Source organism: Colossoma macropomum, unplaced genomic scaffold (genome assembly GCF_904425465.1).
Source record: "Colossoma macropomum unplaced genomic scaffold, Colossoma_macropomum, whole genome shotgun sequence".
NCBI lineage: Eukaryota > Metazoa > Chordata > Actinopteri > Characiformes > Serrasalmidae > Colossoma > Colossoma macropomum.
In genome coordinates, this window is record NW_023494810.1 from 33,318,516 (window position 1) to 33,337,200 (window position 18,685).

At 39.0% G+C, this 18,685-nt stretch overlaps 1 pseudogene; it reads right to left on the reverse strand.

The window, feature by feature from the left end:
- Window positions 1-453: 453 nt before the first annotated feature.
- LOC118799418 lies at window positions 454-16,923 on the reverse strand (annotated as a pseudogene).
- Window positions 16,924-18,685: the final 1,762 nt, after the last annotated feature.

Here is an 18,685-nt window from a genome sequence, read left to right on the forward strand (position 1 = left end):
TTCATGATAGTTTTGGCCTTAAAATACATTCATGGTGGAGGGATACATGCAGGATGTTGTGAGGCAAAATAGTTCCCAAAGAAAACTTATTATTTCAGATTTTCCTCTATTTTCCATCATGAACATTCCATATAAACTCAGAGGACTCGTGTAGGTTCACTGGTGGTTTTGGATAGTAAACGAAATGTTTATATTTGTGTTGTAGTCATGGCGACCCCTGGTTTCTGTAAAGAAATCTGAAGCATTTCACACCAAACCACTCTGAATCACTCTGATTACATCTCACACACTCAATTATGCAGGAATGGAACTCCCCTTTAATAGCCTTCGAGAAATTCCTCTGAGACAAACTTTGTGTAACCATTGATTGGTCTTTATTATAGTCAAGATACAAAAGCTTTCACACAATTCATTCATATTTTATGATTACTGTGACCTCCTCATGTTTCCCCGCTACTCAATGGTGTCCTTACCCTGAAATGGAAAAAAGAGACACAGATCTTTCAGTTATCCCCATTTCTCATTAAATAAGAACGAGTAAACTCAAAAAGTCAACAGACACCACCTACCATCCCAGCTTCTCGGCTCTTGGCTCTCAGCTTGTTGACCTGGGACTCAGCAATGTCAGCACGCTCCTGAGCTTCCTCCAGCTCATGTTGCACCTTCCTGAACCTGGACAGGTGAGTGTTGGCCTGTTCCTCCTGTGCAATAAGAAGATGTGCATGAGCCACAGGAATAGTTTCCACTGGAAAAATATAGAGACTTTGTCTTTGTGCTTTCAGAGTTATAATATGAAATGCACCCATTGCTGACATAGCTGTGCTCACATAGCCTTTCTCTGTAGAAAGCACTGACCAATAGAACCTAAGATCACCATGTCCAATGCCTAGAGTTGCCTCTTCCAATCTAGGCATAAACACCATGTCCACTCAATGTCCACTCTATTAGACACTCCTACCTTGTCGGTTCACCTCGTAGATGTAAAGTCAGAGACGATAGCTCATCTGCTGCTGCACAGTTTGTGTCGGTCATCCTCTAGTCCTTCATCGTGGTCACAGGACGCTGCCCACAGGATGCTGTTGGCTGGATTTTTTTGGTTCTCAGTCCAGCAGCAACACCGAGGTGTTTAAAAACTCCAGCAGCACTGCTGTGTCTGATCCATTTAGACCAGCGCAACACACACTAACACACCACCACCACGTCAGTGTTACTGCAGTGCTGAGAATGATCCACCACCCAAATAGTACCTGCTCTGTGGGGGTCCTGACCATTGAAGAGCAGGGTAACAAAGTATGCAGAGAAACAGATGGACTACAGTCTGTAACTGTAGAACTACAGAATGAAACTATACGGTCAGTGGAGCTGATAAAATGGGCAATGAGTGTGGAAACAAGGATGTCCCTGCTGGAAAAACCCATATAAACCATTGCGTGTTTCTGTTGGTTCCTGGTGGTTTTGTAATGTGTTTTGGCTTTTTTAATGGGTTGATATCACAATGTAAAGGATCCTTATGGTTTAGCAAGTGACCAATGGCTGATTCTAAATGCATTTGATAGTGGATTTAGGCTTATTGGAAACCATTAAGGCAATTTCCATTAGAAAGCAAAACCATCAGGTTTTATACCTAATGGTCCTTTTTCAGCAGGGGTGGATTTAATGTTATGGCTGAACGCAGCTCTAGGTTGCAGAATAAACCTTTAGCTCTGTTTCGGCTTTCTGTAAATATATGTAGATTTCCCACATGGAAAAAATATATATTCCAAATGTATTTATCAAATGTATGAAAATGGTCAAAAGATGTATTAGTTAAATATTTTTAAAAAATTCATTTGTCTGTCATTATACGTTTTTAGATGTATGTAGTTTTAACAAAGGTTACAGATATAAACAGGTTATCAAATCATAACTGCATTTTCAGAGTGTATTGATACCTACAACACTTGCTTTCGCCACATTAAAGGTTCATTTGCTAATACTTAAAATTAAGGTACTGGAATACAAATTCGTATCAAAAGGTATCCAAACAGTAAAATGCATTAGACAAGTGTTTGGCTATTTTCATACATTTTCAGATGTATTTGATAAATACGTTTGCATACATTTATTTCTTCTGTGGGACATTTCTATATGTGATATTTCCCACACACGCTCAGAAAAAAAGGTACTGAACTGTCACTGAGGTGGGACCCTCATAGGTAAATCTTAGTACCTTCAGTCAGGGAACATAACTGCACCATAATCCACTGAAATGATATTTTCTAAGTTCTAAGGCTTTTATTTTATTGTTCTGTTTCAAGACATTGGGTTATGTTACAAATATGTACTTTTCACCTGGAAAAACTTATTTAAGGTTCACAATCAGACCTTAAAACCACTGTTGTACCTTTGAGGGAACATTTACATTATTTATACTTTGATGAATGAGAAATGTACCTGAACAGAACCTTTATTACTAACAGTGTACATTTTAAAATACATGTATTTTTAAAACTATTTGATTAACATCAGCAGTGTATTCTGGAATGGGGTTACACTGCAATGTATTTGACCTATTTCAAATATAAAATAAAGTATGTCCGTATATTTTCTTTCTATATAGCACTGAATATCACTGATAAGGATCAGTGAGCTACGCCAGTTTCCATGGTTACGCAGGTCGTCCTTCCCGCCAAAAAGGCTGTGAGGGGACTTGCGCGCCGCTACTTGGCTGAAGGCAACTACGATAAAGACGAATAAATTTGACAAAAAATACAGAAAGATTTCGAGTAGAAGAAGGAGAAAATGGTTGTAAGTGTTTTCTATGGCAGGATAATCCATTCTATCGGCTGTAATTATTAAATAAAATCGATTATAACTATTTTTTAGCTGTTAATTAATTTAGCTTAGCAGATAAATGATGAGTGAGGTGACCGTAGCTAGCTAGCTAACGTTAGCTGGCTTTGACATTGACATTAGCTTTCCATTATTTTTATTTTTAGGAGTTGTCGTACACTAAGTTACATATATGAATTGGTGAGATTAAGTACAAAACAGCCCAGGGCAGAATTTAAACAGCTAAAGTTAGTTAACTATAGCTATTAACTGACATAACGTTAACTAACGGTTGCCTAACGCTAGCTGTATTTAAAAAAAAATAACGCTCACAAGCTAGCCCCGCTAGCTAAGGTAACGGTAACTTAACGTTTTTTGTGTGGGAGAGGGAGATAAAACTATATTTTTCCACTGTAATACTCCTGTTTATACTATAAAAGGCTTTACAACACACAATAATGTGCATTTGTGGCTTTCAGTGACCAGAAAATTAAGTTTGAGAGAAGAAGCTCGCCTCGCTGTCCTGTCAGACCTCAAACCAGAACTGGAAACCCAAACGTCTGTAAGATATCTGCTTCCTCCGGCTCTCTGTGAGTATATTCATTGGTATTTATCCATTTCCTGACGTGTAAAAGCTAAAAACGATTAAACTCCAACTGAAGTTGAATATTTAAGCGTTTGGGGCCATAAGATAGGATGTCAGTAAGTGAGCTAGACACAATAAACCGAGTAAGTATCTAACCTAGGTTAAGTTAGTAGCTTAGTTAAGCTAAGTGAGCCAACCTAGCTAGACATAAACCAAATGAATACATAGTAAGAGAGCTAGTTATTAACCGAAGAAGTATCTAGACAAGATGGTTCTTCGAGATTCTTTAATAAAGGTAGTGAGAAAGTACACTGTAAAAAGATGCAGCTTTTAAACGTACAAAAGTAACTGGATTAACTTGAAATGTTGAACTTCCAAATAGTTTGTAATGAAACCGACCCAGTCAGACGCTCGGGGTAGACAGTGAAAAATGACGCTTCATTATAAACGGCATTGGCAAAACTCAATGTCGATGAACACGCAAGGTTCAAATCAAACATAAAACCAGGTAACCAGATCCAAAGGTCAAAAGAGGAAGAAGCAAAAGCAAGACCGAAAAAGACAAAGGGCAACCAAACAACACCGCTTAGTAGTTCTCAAAAGAAAGAACAATAACTCGCCAAAAGCCCGGGCTCTGTACAAACTCTAATAAGTCATGTGAAACACAGGCGAATGAGGTTAGCATTCGGGTGAATGCGAGCGATGATTGGAGCGCTATGGCGCGTCATCAGTCACGTGATCTCCCAGAGTCTTCTGGGAGATGGAGTTCATGGACGCTTCAGAGCCGGAGGGATTAGTAGCATGGTTAAGAAATGTAAAACACAAATTCTTCTTCTAGTGTTACAAGTTCAATGAACTCAAAAGTTGAAGTTAACCTGTTTACTTACGTTTTTAACTTTAAAGCTGCATAATTTTGTAGTGTATCTAGAACCATGCCTAATGTAATATAGAACCGATTTTGTGCTTAAATGTTTCTTTCCATGGTGGAATGTGTTGTATATGGTTCCATATAGAAGCTTTTGAAAATGGTTCTCTATAGCACCAAAGAAGGTTCTTTTGTTGTTACAAGCTTGACATTGTAACAATAGAAGAACCCTTTTTGGTGCCATATAGAACCATATACAACACATTCTCCAATCTGAAGAACAATTTCATCATGCAAAGAGCCATATAGGCATGAAATGGTTCTATATAGAACTCATAGTTCTAAATATAACCATTCCCTTAACTAAACAACCCTTGAAGAGCCATCTTTTTAAGTGCGGAAATAAACAGCTAGCCTGATATTGAGTTTGCCCAGGAAATAAAAGTCTGTCCTCTGTATTAAATGTCAAATTAATACAGTTTTTGCTGGTGTAAAAGTTACTATGTATGACACGTTAGCAAATATGATTCTCGATTGCTGTCCTTTTATTGTCATAATTAAAAAAAAAAAAAGTTATTAGTCACTATTAGTCACTGTTGGTCCTATTCATTCACTATAAGTATTATGTTTTGTTGTTTGTATGGTTTTTATTCTTTTTCATTTCTTTTTTATTTATATCTATATATTTATTTTGTATGTGTATTCACATGTCAATTGTTCTGGCTACTACACATTCGCATATGTCCACATCGAGGCGACCTTCTGCAGTACAGCACATATATTGAGCATTACGAGCTATCCTATTTGGGGCTGTTCGATTCCGGAAGTTTTGGAGTTGATGCCGATTCCAGATGATAGGAATCGATGAAGTCGATTACAAGAGTTGATTCCACACAAAAAGCTTGATTTTCAAAACCAAGACAAATAGAAGGCAAAAATAAAGAGTGATAGGAGACTATCTCGCTTTCTGTGTGCCTGCGGGTTGCTGTGTGGAATTGAGTCCAAAGCTTTGGAGTCGACTTTTGATTCCAGAATGTTTGGAATAGCGGTAACTTTTTTGGGATTGACTCTCGGCTGTAACCCCATTCATATTTTTTGCTCTTCTTATTGTAATGCATCTGGTTAACCACTGTGAATCCTGTAATTTCACAATGTAGCGTAGCAAGATATTTTACCTCTTTAATGTGCAGTGTCCACATATATGGACTGTTGATTTGAGACCACTGTCTTGGTAAATTACATCCAAACTCTAAGCTGGCTAAAACCCACGTAACCCTAACCATTATCATTATCTTTTTACTTAATCCAAGATGGCTGAAGGTTTAAGAATGCAACAGTTCGTGCCTTTAGTTCAGAAAACTTACTAAGGCACTTTGCATGTCTTTGTATTTCTCTATTTAGTCTGCTCATGCAGTGTGAGAGACAGAGAAAGCTGTGGTCTTGTTCTTATAATTTATAGGGGAGTCTTTCAGGAGCTGTCAGTGTAGCAGTTTTAAAACAAATGGTATAATATAATTAATGCAAATGGGTCATGTTTACTTACAGCTTCCTCAGCCTGTCTCTTGTAGGCCTTCACCTTCAGCTGAAGCTTATCCACCAGATCCTGCAGTCTATTCACATTCTTCTTATCCTCCTCAGTCTGTGGACAGAGAACAGTAGTCAGAGACAGTAGTCAACACACACACACACACACACACACACACACACACACACACACACACACACACAAACAGGCTAGTAGAAATAAAAAAAATTGTACCTGGTAAGTCAGTTCCTTCATTCTTCTCTCGTATTTGCGGACTCCTTTAATTGCTTCAGCACCACGTCTCTGCTCCGCTTCAACCTCAGCCTCCAGCTCACGCACCTAGAATTTATATTTCATATGTGAAATCTGGATCGATGACAAAATTCTGTTTTTTCATTTTCAGCATATACCGAGTGCATACCCTAGCTTCCAGTTTCTGGAGCTGTTTCTTTCCACCTTTCAAGGCAAGATTCTCAGCTTCATCCAGGCGATGCTGTAAATCTTTGACTGTAACCTCCAGGTTCTTCTTCATCCTCTCCAGGTGAGCACTGGTGTCCTGTTCCTTCTTCAGCTCCTCTGCCATCATGGCAGCCTAGTTTATGAACCATAAAACCATTAATTATAAATTACATGGGTTCAGGAAATAATCCTTTTTGGGGGTTAAATTTTACCCTCACTGGCTGAGATTCAGGATACTTTGTTATTTTAGTATTCAAAATAATAGCACAATGCGTGAGGTGTTGGCTGTTTTATTATAATGACACTCTTTTATACTAATTTAGGCTGTTATATTCAAAAAGTCGTTCATAAGTATTTATTACATTTAAGTCTTACATTTGCCATCAATTGTTTGCTCCTGTACTCATGTTTTAAGGGGCACGGTATCGAAAATGGTGGTGTTTTTGCTCTGTACCCCAGGTGACTCTGACCCTGGTTCAAAACTTTGAAGTAAACACTCACATCAGTTATAGCCTTTTTGGCCTTCTCTTCAGCATTTCTTGCATCCTGGATGGTCTCATCTACCTCACTTTGAATCTGTAAGAAGTCAGCTTCCATCTTCTTCTTGGTGTTGAGTAGGCTGGTATTCTTTTGGGGATAAGAGGGAATTAGATGTATATATTTGCTAAGCAATGTCAAAAGTAAATTCAAAAGCAGATTAACCAACCTGAGAGTGCAGCAGCGCCACACGCTCACTGGCATCAACCAGTTCCTGCTCAGCCATTTTGCGGCCTCTCTCTGTCTGCTCCAACGCAGCTCTCAGCTCTTCAGTCTCTGCCAGCATCAGGTTATTCCTGCGCCCCACCATGGCAACCTCCTCCTTCATGTCTTCCTGTCCTCTGACAACCTCATCAAGGTGCAGCTGGGCATCCTAAAATTATTTGAAATAATTAGTGTTCTTATTTATTCTTAACTAATTATTTAATTCAGTTCTGGTAAGTTATTTAAGAACATAAAATAAGCTATTTCGGTTATATTGATTACACACCTTAAGCTGTCCTTGAACATTCCTGAGCTGCTTCTGGGCCTCCGCAGCCTGACGGTTTGCATGGCTCAGCTGAATCTCCATCTCATTGAGATCTCCCTCCATTTTCTTCTTGATTCGCAGGGCGTCATTCCTGCTCCTGACCTCAGAATCCAGTGTGCTTTGCATGGAGTCGATCACCCTCTGGCTGTTCTTCTTGATCTGCTCCATCTCCTCATCTTTCTCGGCTAGCTTCCTGTCAATCTCGCTCTTAAGTTGGTTGAACTCAAGTTGGACTCGAAGAATCTTGGATTCTTCATGCTCAAGTGTGCCCTGAGAAGTATCAGATTATAAGTTTATAAAATAATGGATTTATTCTTATTGGCAATACAAATTGCAAAACAAAGATAAAATACCTCAGCCTCCTCAAGAGCCATCTGGATTTCTGATTTCTCAGTTTCCACTGTCTTCTTTGCCTTCTCTAGCTCGTGGATGGTCTTGCCACTTTCACCAAGCTGTTCAGTCAGGTCACATATCTCCTCTTTGGAAACAGATAAATTATTTAATATTTGATATCTTATCAACAAAAATTTAGCATGTTTGTTCATGCATGTTTGTGCTTGGTCCACATACGTTGTAGATTCTTATTCTCTCTCTTCAGGGTCTCCAGCTGTTCAAGGGTTTCCTCGTAAGAGTTGCTTATCTTAAAAAGCTCAGTGCTGAGACAGCGAGCTTCTTTCTGAGATCCTTCCAGCTCAGCCTGACTTTCCTCATACTTCTGCTTCCATTCTGCCAAGATCTGCCAGTGTGAAAGAAAATGAGATTCTATTCCAGCCATCTTCTCTAAATAAGTAATAGCTTATGAGGTGATTTACAAAAACATCTCAAAGTTTTCTTACCTTGTCAAAGTTCCGTTGTTTCTTATCAAGGTTGGCTGCAAGTGCATTGGCTCTCTCAACGTCAGTCATTAGGTCCTCCACTTCACCCTGCAGTCTCTGCTTCGTTTTTTCCAAAGAAGCACACTTGGAGTTTATGGCGACAGTAGTTTCTTCAGCCTCCTGTAGACGCTGGGCAAGCCTTTTCCTTTGTTTGAGTGCACAAATAATGTGATTTTCAGTAAAAGATATTAAAAAATTGTGTTAATTTCCAGCTTGGGTGGTTTTCTTACTTGGCCTCCTCCAGCTCCTCAGTACGTTGAATAGCATCTGTCTCATATTTGGTTCTCCACTGAGCCACCTCACTGTTGGCCTTGGACATTGCACGCTGCAGCTCAGCCTTGGCCTCCTGCTCTTCTTCAAACTGCTCTCTGAGCAAGTCACAGTCATGACGAGCTGATTGGACAGCATGAGCCAGAGCATTCTTGGCCTATATCAGCATTTGTGTGATCTTTCATTAATGTCAGGGAAGTTAAAAAACTTTTATACATATTTGTCCTAGTTTGAAGTGTTTAAAAGTTTGCATGGACTAAAAATGGGTGATGTTGTCTAAAAAATAATAATAATTAATATTTTTTTCTAGTTTTAAAATCAAGATTACTCTTTTTTTGTTATTTAAAATGTAGAATATTTACTGTCATTATAGTGCAGGCCTTCTAAGTCTTATACATGGAAAGATATGAGGTATTTTGAAACTTTTACAAATCACTCAAACCACTGGGACACTTAAGCTATGTGGAAAATGCTTGGAACGTTTCTCAGACAGAATGTCACAATCTGGTAAATCTGCGGCAGAGACAACGGAAAATTTGCTCTACCACAAGCTACTGGCTTATTATCGCCCAATGACAATCCATTGCTTTAACAAAGGAGAACAACGAACAAGTAACATTTAGATTACTTTTCAACCCTCTCCTTGTGGACTAAACCACCTCCCTAATTCTAGGTGCTAGAATCATTAAACTATACACTACTTAGAGAGCTTATGATGCTACTATGAATCAAATACCCTTGTTAAGCTTCTTAACAGTATTTAGATCTGTGTAAATGGTCAGCATTCACATATGGCATTTAAATCCCTCTTGAATGATTATTAAAAAGTCAATTAACAGTTGACACTGTGCTTTACCTTCACTTCCTCTTCAATGTGTCTCTTGAGCTCCTCAATTTGCTGTGTGTAGGCCAGCTTTCCTCTGGTCAGATGAGAAACAAGAGTCTCTTTTTCTTCAAGCTGGCGTCCAAGCTCACCTGTCCAATTGATTAATTAAGTGCTAGTTCACTACAAGTACAATGCATGCATTTGTAGTAGTTTTCCCACTTACCAGCCTCTGTAGCAAGTCTAGATTTTTGAGTGCTCAAGTCAGTCAGCTGACGAACATTTTCATCGTATTGTGTTTTGAGCTCACTCAGTTGGTCCTCAAGAGTTCTGCACATTTTCTCCAGATTTGCCTGTCAGAAAACTTTGTTTAATATTGAAGTTAAAAGAGGATGTTAGTTTTTTTGTTAACATAACTTTGTCATACCTTTGCTTTGGCCATAGCCTCCATGTTACTACACAGGTCATCTATCTCCATCTTGTATTCACTCTTCTCCTTCTCCAGCTTCTGTTTGACCCGCTGAAGGTTGTCGATCTGCTCTCCAAGCTCAGCAACACTGTCAGCTTGTTTCTTCCGGAGGGCAGCAGCTGTGGCTTCATGCTGCAGAGTGGACTCTTCCAGATCACGCCGCAGCTTCTGGAACTCAGCCTCACGCTTCTTATTCATCTCAATCTGAGCAGCTGTGGCACCACCAGCCTCCTCGAGCCTCTCACTGATCTCTTCAAGTTCCCTGGACAGATCAGCTCTCTGCTTCTCAACTTTAGCACGAGCTGCACGCTCAGCCTCAATTTCCTCTTCCAGCTCCTCAATACGAGCCTAAAAGGCACCATCAGCATTGATTAATTAGTTTTTTCTCTTTAAACATTTCTTTCAGACTTGCATGTATAAATAATTAATTAACTGAAAGGTTACCAGTAGTTCCTTTATCTTTTTCTGAAGTTGAGCACTAACAGACAGTTCATCTTCAATCTTGCTTAAAAGTTGGCTTGTTTCAAAGTCCTTCCTGTTGTAGGAAATTGACAGAAGAGCATCCATAAATAATAGTCATTTTACTAGAAACAGTGAATTGAGTATTTGGAAAAACATACTTCTTGAGTTTTTCCTCTGACTGCTGCCTGTCGTTCTCCAGGTCCATTATATTTTCCTGGGCCAGTTTTAGATCACCCTCAAGCTTCCTTTTAGCTCTCTCGAGGTCCATCCGAAGTTTTCTTTCTTGTTCTAGAGAACCCTCCAACTATTTTGTAGGAAATGGCACATTTAACAGTGGCACTCCATTTATGAAATATGGCACTCCACTCCATTTATGAAATATTTCCATCACAGACACTGATTATCAAATCTTACATCATCCACTTGTTGTTCAAGCTTTGTCTTGGATTTGGTCAGAGTGTTGACTTTGTCTTCCTCTGCCTGGAGATCATCGAGAGTCTGCTGATGTGCCTCTTGGAGGGCTTTTCTTCTCCTTAGTGAGCTTGGCAATGCTCTCATCCTGCGAGCCCATCTCCTCAGTCAAATTCTTGACCTATAAAAAAGTATTGTAAAGAAAAGTTATGTGAGGTATTTTACTCATTATGAACATGTTGATGAAAAAGTATAACTCAGATTAATCAGATATCAACCTTGTTCTCAGTGGCATGTTTCTCCTTCTCCACTTTAGCCAAGGTTAACTCCAGATCATCAATGTCCTTCTTCAGCTCAGAGCACTCATCCTCCAGTTTCCTCTTCTTGGCGGTCAACTCAGCATTGATTTCCTCCTCATCTTCCAGTCTTTCAGTCGTTTCTTTGAGTTTGGCTTCAAGCTGAATCTTGCTCTTGATGAGCCCCTCACATCTTTCTTCAGCGTCTGAAAGGTTCTCGATTTCCTGTCAAAGTGAGCACCAACATTTTCTACATGTATCAAAATAATAGCAATTATGTTGATCATTTTAGGTACACATTTTAATACTTACAGATGCCACTTGCAACTGCAGGTCATTTTTCTCCTGCAACAGCGTTACCATCTTCTCCTCAAGCTCCCTTTTTTTAGCCAGTGCTTGAGCAAGATTTTCTTTCATTTTCTCATAATTATCCTTCAGTTGCGCTAATTCTTTCTCAGTCTCTGCACTCTTTAGAAGAGGCTTGATCTTAAAGTACAGTTTCATCCATGGCCAGTGTTTCACATTCATGAATGAGCGAATGTTATATTGGACAGTGAGGATGGACTCTCTGTAGAAGACACATGAAGTAATAAAGACATAGTAGTGATTAAAGTAATAGTGACAACATAGTATACATTACAAAACATTGTATGTTAGCTATCTATCAATCTTCATATTTTATTAGGTTCATACCTCCTCTCCATCATCTTGACAAACTCCCTCCTCATAAGGTGGCCACGGCACACAGCTTGAGTCATAGTCACTAGATTTGCCAGTTTTTCATCTCGCATTTCCTCAAGGGTTCCCAGGAGACCTGCTTTAAAGAATACCTATTGGAAAAGGTAAATTTATTTAGTCCCAAGGTGCTTTGGGTAGACAGTGTTTAAGTACAGAGGAAGATGTGCTTGAAAGTACAGTTAAAGAATTCATGCAAATTGTACTGCAAGTGTCAGGCTGTAGTGTTGTTTGGGAGGCATGTTATTATGTTATAACTATTAATTGAAGTGCTTGTTAAGCTTCTTACTTTTGTGTGCCCAAACTTGTACTGAGTGTGATCCACATCAATGGATCCCAGCAGTTTCTCTGCAGCTTTCTTATTGTCAATGAACTGTCCTTCTGGGATGACACTTGCATTCAGCACCTTGTATCTGAAAAAATATGGCATTATTTTTGCATAAACTGATCAGTTAAAATTTAAAAAATTAAAAAAAATTTCAGACCCTTTTACATTGTTAAGTTGATATTGCATCAATGCTGAAGTAAAATGCCCCCATTACGAATAATCCGATTGTACCTCTGCTTAAAATCGCCATAGAGGATTCTGCTGGGGAATCCCTTTCTGCAGATTCTGATACCCTCCAGCACACCATTACACCTCAGCTGGTGAATAACTAGGAAATTCTCCATTAGACCTAGACAAACAAGGATAATGCTATTGTCAGTACAGTGCTCATTGTAACATCTGTTGCATTCACACTATTGTCTAGTAAATGTTTTGACATTCATTTGAGTTTCACCTACCTGGAGTCTTAGACTCATTGGGAATCAGGCATCGTACAAAGTGTGGGTGAGTGCTCCTCAGGTTGGTCATCAGTTTGCCCAGGTTCTCCTATGAAAAAAGGTAGTTGTAATGTTTAGCTGGTGAGTTAAGATTTTATTGTAGTCTCCTGTTTTTACACAAATATCTACACATGACAGTACCTACCCTAAACAAAGCAGACACTGTCTGGAATGAACCACCCCTTCTTCTTGCCACCCTTCTTGCCAACACTGCTAGTTTTGCCTGCAGCATCTGCTTTATTGTTAAAAAATTCCAGTACATCTTCTTTAGTTTTTCATTTGCGACCTTATGTTTAGTATCTTCCTTTGTGCAATTAAATAGACACAAACATAACACCATACCGTCAGAAGAGGAGTGACTTGCATACAGGAAGGCCAGCAGTTTGTTTGATGCTTTCTGGTACAGCTGCACAACAGAGTCATTCAGGGGGTCTTTGTTCTTGTCCAGCCAGCCAACAATGTTGTAGTCCACAGTGCCGGCATAGTGCACCAGAGAGAAGTGGGCTTCTGCTTTGCCTTTTGCTGGTTTGGGCTTCTCAAAGGCCTTTGACTTGCCAAGATGCTGGTCATGCAGCTTGTTCTTGAAGGATGTGTCTGTTGCCTTGGGGAACATGCACTCCTCTTCAAGGATGGAGAAGATGCCCATTGGCTGTGGATAACATTTACTTTTTAAATGACAAACCAAGAAAAAGATTAAAGAAGCTTAACTGATGTCAAAAACATTTGCCTTTAAAAATTGGCAGTGATTAGCTTACCTTCTCAATAAGCTCAATGCAAGCAGCCAGGTCCATACCAAAGTCAATGAACTCCCAATCAATTCCTTCTTTCTTGTACTCCTCTTGTTCCAGCACAAACATGTGGTGGTTGAAGAACTGTTGTAGTTTCTCATTTGTGAAGTTAATGCAGAGCTGCTCCAAGCTGTTGAACTGTTATAGTGTAGACAATATTAAGAAAAACAGTGTCAAAAATTCTGGGTGAATGCTTGTCAAGTTTAAAGAATAAAATATGGAAATGAAAATCAGCCAATACTTACATCAAAGATCTCAAATCCAGCAATGTCCAGCACACCAATGAAGAACTGCCTTGGCTGCTTTGTGTCCAACATCTCATTGATTCGCACAACCATCCACAAGAACATTTTCTCATAGACTGACTTGCAAAGAGCCATGACAGCATTGTTGACCTGTAGAATACGAAAGTGCACTTTGATGAGGAATTTTTTTTTTGTGCTTTTTGGACAAACATACCTTAATTCCCTCTTCTGTTGGTTAAATCATAGCATGTTACCTGAGGTACAGTCTGGCCTTTGGTCACAAACTCATTTCCAACCTTCACTCTGGGGTAGCACAAAGCTTTCAGCATGTCAGCTGAGTTCAGGCCCAGAAGGTAGGCGATTTTATCAGCCACTAAAGACAAGAATCAGAATTGGAACATACTTCATATAGACAGACCAAATAAATCTTGTGAGTAATTGTTATATTTACCCTCAGTGCCATCAGGCTCAGCCTGCTCCTCTCTCTGCTTCTGCTTGAACTTCATGTTGCCATGATGCATCACAGCACCAGTCAATTTGTAGATGTTAATTTTCTCATCAGCGCTGAAACCCAGGATGTTAATAGCAGTCTAAAGAAGAAACATGTAAATACTGCCTTATTCACGTTAAACTTTGTATTTGCCAAAGTGGATAACACTTTCTGTCCAAAACTTTTTAAATGCAAAGTCATAATCTGTCTCTCCGTCTGCCCAGAGATAGGTAGCAGAAATTTTAATGCAAAGGGTCCTAATCCTGGTCCCAGTGACACCATTCTTTGCACATTTTGGTGTTTTTCCTGTTTTAACACACCTCATCCAGCACAATTTGGTATGCATCGAAATAAGTAAAAGAGAAACATTCCCAGATACTGTGTTGTTAAAAAGAACGAAAAAAGAATATTAACTCAATATTCAATGTTAAGGGACTACTTACGTCAGTAGCTATAAACTCCTCCACATCATTGATACTCTTTACTACGATTTCACCCTGGCTGATCATAGGGTAGTCATATGGGTTGGTGGTAATGAGCAGAGTTTCTGTGAAAATGAAAGTGGAAAGTTGACTTGATAGCTAGTAAAATAAATATTGAATTATTTGTCTGAAATTAGACTATTGGCATTCATACCGAGTAGTTCAGGCTTGTGTCCAGTCATGAGCTGATAGAAGATGTGGTAGCTCCTTTCAGCGGACAGCTGGAATGTTACTCTTGACTTTTCCAGTAGATCTACACATAAAAAAAAATTGACCTTTCCGAATTTATTATTAGATGAAAGCACAAAACTCTGTAAGCAGTAGATGTTTCTTACATGTTTCAACATCAGCAGAAGCCAGCTTTCCAGAGGATCCGAAGTGAATTCTTATGAATTTACCCTGTTTATTTACACACATCAATACACATTAATGCACATTTACCACAACAAAGTGTATATGGGTTGTTGAAGATATATTTAATAGTACTTTGCTTGAAAAATCACTTACAAAACGAGAGGAGTTGTCATTCCTCACAGTCTTGGCATTACCATAAGCTTCTAGCAGGGGGTTAGCTGCAATGATTTGGTCCTCCAAGGAACCCTGAAAAGGTGATAAATATTTTAACAAATAGTCTGAACTCAGATGTACGGAGCCCCGCTGGTGACATCCTGTATAAATAAAAATAATGTGTGGCCACGACTTAGTAAGGCATGGGAATGAGATGATTAAGTTGTGGCCACGGCTTAGTAAAGCATGGAAACGAGATCCTACTGCGTGCCCACGACTTAGTAAGCCGTGATTTCGTTCCCACGCCTTACTAAGTCGTGGCCACGACTAAATCATCTCATTCCCACACCTTGCTAAGTCACGCATTATTTTTATTTATACAAGATGTCACCAGCGGGGCTTCGTACAGATGCTATGAAATAACTGCATATATATTTACGCACATGCATTTTGCCAGAAACCGTCTCTGTCTTCTTCTGTCCACACACTGCGATTGTCGCAAAGTACTGAATGACACGTTTCGTGTTAACAGTTTTTCCTGCTCCTGATTCTCCACTGAGAGTAAAAGAAGCATATTCTTAGGTGCTGTTAGATTTTCAACAAAATATTCAAAATATTTTAAATTCTATCTTAAATTTACATTTAGTTGTAAGTTACATGATGAAACTTACGTGATCAAGATGGACTGATTTTCCCGATCTAGAAAAGGCAAAGAGAAAATAATCAATAATGAATTCATGTGTTCATGGGGGGTACACAGAAGAGGAATACAACCAAAAACCTTTACTTACTGTTTTAAGAACTAAATACAGCCCAGCTAAGCATGAGCAAAGCATTGTGGGAACAAAAGCGTGTTTTGACGCCACAATATCATCCTTCTACAGGAGTAGACAGATAACTCTTTTTATTCTTTTTAGGGCTTGCTGTAGTGCTGAAGTATATAGAGTTGTGCTGGCTAAGTGAAGGTAAGAAGTTTGCAATTTTAAACTTTTTTTATATTTTATGTTTTTCTTCTAATGAGAGAGAAAGATGTCAAAATGCAAACAAACAAATAAATCAAGAAGTTTAAAAATAAATAATGGAAAATTGGATTTGATTTTTTTTTTGTTTTTCATACCTGTCAGCATGAACTGGTAGGCATTATCAGAGATGGAGAAGATGTGGGGTGGTGCCTCAACCCTCTTTTTACCCCTGTATCCAGCCACAACAACTGCATCATATACTGGGAGCCATTTATAGGGGTTCACAGTGACGCAGAACAACCCTGAGTAAGTCTGTAAAAGCGCAAAATTGTACATTAAACACTGATATCATTTTAAACATTTGTAATACAAATTAGGCGTAGTTGCTGGCTTTATTAAATTGGTGAGCAGAATTTTCCACTATAACACCCTTTTTACATGCTGATTATCTGTAAATATGTTCTGGTGTAATGTACATTCTGAAATATGACAAAACAGGCTGTATGAATAGGCTCATTTAATACTTACGTAGATCATCCATGCTGCGTAACGCTCTTTGAGGTTGTACAGCACAGCAGGCTCGTTGAGGTGGGTCATCATGGCCATGTCCTCAATTTTATCAAACTTAGGAGGATTCATGGGAAATATGTCATCCTCCTTTACTGTGATAGTCTGTTAATCAGAGAAGAAAGAGTATGTTGTATATAATGTCAGTACATAGTGCCAAAAGTGTAAAATAGTATTTTCACACATGGCAAACCTTCACTTACTTTGCCACACAGAGTTTCAACAGTGGCTTTGCCACCCTCTTTACTCTTTAGTGTACCTTTGAGGTACATCTCATTGGGTTCAGCTACAAAGTATGCTGTTTTGGCATCAAAAGGTTTGTTCTGAGCTTCAATCCTCTCTTTTTCTGGCTTTCTGAGGTAGATGGCAGCTGGGCCAAAACACTCCATGTCTTTGTCTCCCATAATTGACCTTTCCTTTAAAAAAAAAAGAAAGAAAAGAAATTAGCGAAAACATACAAAACTGAACACTCTTTAGTAGGGGTGGGAATCTTTAGGCACCTCACAATTCGATTCGATTACGATTCAGAGGACTGCGATGCGATTATAAAACGATTATCGATGCATCTCAATGCATCTTATTTCTCTATACATGATTTCTGTCTTCCTACTGTCTGAGGACTTGGTAGTTTTAAAGCAAAGTATTTGTAATGATCCATAATGTAAATGCGTTATGGATCATTACAAATACTTTGCTTTAAATATCTAAAATATCTTTTATTAATAAATCAAATGGAAGTGATGTGGCAAGTGAACTAGAAGGCTCTCATTCAGAGACGCTGCTACCACTCATCTGCGATAAAATGCGCTGAAATAAGATCCAGTGGTAATGGGTGTCCACGCAGTACGTTACAGCCATCCTTCCCGTTTTCTTTAGTGATTTTATAACTTCGGTTTTGGTCTCGTTGTAGAGAGTGTGGGGGAGGGGTTGTGTGTGGGGGGGTATGTTCGAGACTGGATGCTGAATCTTGGCTCCAAAGTGTGCAGCATAGCGCGAAAGCCCTGGTTCTCCATGACTGAGAACAGACAGCAGGTCACATAGCACCGAAGTCTGGCCTCGCCAGTAGCGAACGAAAAAACAGATTAAGACGAACATTTGGAGCATTTATAAGCAGCGTGGTTGGTTAAATCTGCAACGAGAGACTGCCTTTCTCTAAAAAGTTGCGAGAATGAACTCGCTTCTCTTTCGTATTTTCCTGTTCCACCTTAAATGGTGCAGCAGTTACATTCGGCGCCTAAGGCAGAATTTAAGGTGGAACGGGAAAATTAGAATGAGAAACTGGCGAATGAGAAGCGACTTCAGCCTCATAAAACAGCCGGATGCTGAGACATTTTACAAGAAACTCTTCTAGTTTTTAAGAAAAGTTTTCTGGCAGAGATGGAATGAAAGGGTCTATAGCTAAAGCTTAAAGCAGAGTGAAGTAAATCTGCGCTCTCGTTTATATTTTTAGCCCATACTACGACATTAACACATACTGAGACATACTGGACATTAAATGTTGTGGCTCCCAAGGTGGTTTGACTTCGTTGAAAGGCAAAATGGCTTTTCTTATCATTTGTGTTGTGACTCCTGATGTAACCTGGCTTTAATGCAGAGGGAGCCGGTCGGATTTCTCGCTCCTCCAGTAGTGTTTTTGTTATGTGCCGCCACAGACTGTCTGGGCGCTTACCCACTTCCAGTTCAGCCTTTTGCGTTCCGTCAACATTACGTTATAAATTAAATATTTAGAAAATCGATTTTTGACGTTGAATGAATCGATTCAGAATCGTTCACGTCTGCATCGCGATGCATCTAAGAATCAGGTTTTTCCCGCACCCCTACTCTTTAGATATTTTTCTTTTGCATTTAGAGCTTGATTTTGAGCCATGCATATAAATTAAAATTACAGGCATAACATTTTTGAGCAGTAGGTTGAATGTGTTACTTTACCTTTTCTTAATGCCCTGAGATGGAGAAATGGTAGTATTGTAGGTTGTGCTGAGAAAAAAAAACATAGCATTTTTACTGTCTCGTCCAATGAAAAATGACAGAATTGTCAAGAAAAAAATACATAGTTATAATCCTCATGTTCCATCATCAACTATTAGGTCCTAAATAAGAATTCTGTTTTCAAAAATTGAGTAACATTTGTAGTTATAATATCTGAAGCTTTTCTCTGGTTGATAG